Raw genomic sequence first — 2,856 nt, forward strand, 5'->3', positions numbered from 1 at the left:
TGGCTTTATTCTCAAATATTTTGGTGTTTCTTTATATCATGTTTATTAGCTTATAATTCTTATTAAAAATGTACTAGTTTTGTATGAGTTGTCTCCTTCCTAAGATGGAAAACTTTGATGAACTTAACTATCACTTCATGATGTTGCCTAACATAAAATTTTGAATCCTCTAACTCAATATGGAGTTTGGATTCATGATATGTTGGTACATTAGTATTTTTCATTAAAATCCTTAATTATTTTTTTCATGTTATAAGAGTGTACATGGAAATAAGAAATTACATAACTCTAAGTAAGATACGGCTGATATGCATGTTTTTAACACCTATTTTATGTGAATACGAGAGTTTTGGAAGGCAGGCGATGAATGTTCCCTCGTTCACAATGAAAATGTATTACCATAAGTGTATTGACACGAGTCCCTTTGGTGTTGGTCGACCTGATAGGGGGACGACCTGATTTTGAATTCCTTGATTGATCATTTTTGAGCAAAAATATTATAATTAGACCATCTTCGTGCAATTATATCTTTAGTTTATGGAAACTCTAATATTGGTTAAAGGTAACTAACGGAATGCAATGGGGTGGCAAAAAAATTACATGAGTCACACGGGTGACTATTATTATATGTAACCCATTTTTGTAAAAAAAATAATAACTCATGCCATTTTGATGCAATTAAGTCTAATAATAATAATAATAATAATAATAATAATAATAATAATATATTAATATAATAATAATAATAATAATCATATATTAATATTATAATAATAATAATAATATTATTATTATTATTAAAATAATTTTTCTATACTCGGTGCATCATACTTATTTTTTCACCAATCATATTTATACCTGTTATTCAATAATATTAAGCAAATTATTAGTTGTGAAAATTGTATTACTTTTGCAAATAAATATTAGCGTAATTAGCATTTAAATTACCATATTCATGAAATATGGATAATAGTTTAGAGAAAGACACAATATGTTTTGTGTCTTACAAATAATATATTTTGTCACCTGTATCACTACTATAAATGTATGTATATTATGGGTGTCTAAGTGGACAACTCTTATGTATACTTCTAACAACTTAAATATATACCAAATTCATATGTATTTGGGTTTGCTGGATATAGCCAGGAACCTAAAAAACAGAAATGCCTATGGAATTTTGTATGCCAAGTGAATCTATGTAATTTGAATTTTGCACTAAATTTTTTTATGAATTACACGCTTGGATAAAATATATAGAAGAACTAGTAAACTAATACTACTACATGCTAGCTAGGCAGATCTTAAATCACATCCATGTCCTTGATAAGCTTTGTAGGATTCATATTAATTGCCATTTTACATTCGATGCCTCATCCACAGACTGTACCGGAGCAAAAGCCCTATGTTTCTATGTTTCTCGCATTTTAAGGCCCGAGTGTCAATTCAAGCTTTAATCTTGATGTCATTCGGGAGTTGTATATAGATCGTTTCCGAAGTCATCAATTCAAAATTTCCAGCCTGCCAGTGTCAATAGTTTTAAGTAGCTGACTGTAGCCAAACATTACTAGGAAGAATTAGTAACTTACATGTAACGCTATAAATATGATGACCAAGTGATGTATCAAGAACAATCCTTTTAACAATACCTGTTGGTCAACAATTAAAAACCCATTAGTTCTCTAGAAACAAATACAACCACATAAAAACAGTGAAATGACTCACACAGACACAACTAGCATAATTTCTTCCTCATCAGAATCAGTTCCAGATGGATCTCCACTGCTACAATATTGATCTGATCCACAACTATTCTTTATGTGATGATGACAAATGATTAACATATCTAGACATAAAAGCCTATATATACTTATTTACACACACATATATATGTAATAGTAACAATATAAAACTCTAAACCAAGAGGGCATACTTAAAATAATACTCGAGGGAAAATTTACTCTGAGGGGATACCTATATATAGGAAATAAGCACCAATACTCTCAGAGAAAATTTGCTTAAAATAATATATAAATTAATTAAATGTACATTTACACTTGCAACTACCACCGCTTGTGTGATGGGAATTATCAGTTGAGCTGTTTCTCTTAATTGTTTTTATGTATCAGGCGATGTCCTTTCTTTAATACAGGGGTGCTACTACTACCAAACTCGTAACTCCATATTGTCTTCTTTCTTTTAATGTGGGGCCTATTACTCCACACCAAACTCCTAACTCCCTGTCGTCTTGACTTTAGCAAAGTGTTTGAGGTTGTATTTTTAAAACCTTACAAGAGAGAATGATTATATAAATGGTTGAATAATATACATATATATACACATATACATATATATATACACTAGCGGCTACTCTAACTGAAACAAATTTTATAACAGAAACTAGAAATCCAATATTTTTTTAAATTACGTCGAAATATAACACATATGATATGCAAATCGACCGTGAAAAGATGAAGAAAAATATAGTGAAGTCGCATTTAAAAAAACTTATCGTTTAATTAAATTAAAAATGGAGGGAATAAATTGAGATTATGCGTGAGAGGATATAGATTAGTTGTGGGTGCTTTTAGGAGACCATTAGATTAGATTGATCTAATGGCTTATATTAATTTCTAATTTCTATTTTAAATTAATTTCTATTTGATCATTTGCCTATATATATAGGCAAGTGGTACCAAAGAAACAAAACTTAGAATAGAAAATATAAACAAAACTGCACCATCCATTATTTATAACTAACTTTTAATCTCAACCACTCATTCATTTTAATTAGAAAAAATATAAAAATACAAAGATTACGCTAATTAATTCTCATAACCGTCTTTTACTTTCTCT

The 2,856-nt window shown here is 29.2% G+C and overlaps 1 long non-coding RNA gene across 1 annotated transcript; it reads right to left on the reverse strand.

Annotated features, from left to right (window-relative positions):
- Positions 1 to 1,172: 1,172 nt before the first annotated feature.
- On the reverse strand, positions 1,173 to 1,942 carry LOC141700084 (uncharacterized). Its single transcript, XR_012566212.1, has 3 exons — positions 1,726 to 1,942; positions 1,590 to 1,649; positions 1,173 to 1,521 (listed from the first exon to the last, which is right to left on the reverse strand). It is a non-coding gene; the product is annotated as an uncharacterized LOC141700084 (long non-coding RNA).
- Between the last annotated feature and the right edge of the window lie 914 nt (positions 1,943 to 2,856).

This window comes from Apium graveolens, unplaced genomic scaffold (genome assembly GCF_009905375.1).
Source record: "Apium graveolens cultivar Ventura unplaced genomic scaffold, ASM990537v1 ctg175, whole genome shotgun sequence".
Classification (NCBI taxonomy): domain Eukaryota; kingdom Viridiplantae; phylum Streptophyta; class Magnoliopsida; order Apiales; family Apiaceae; genus Apium; species Apium graveolens.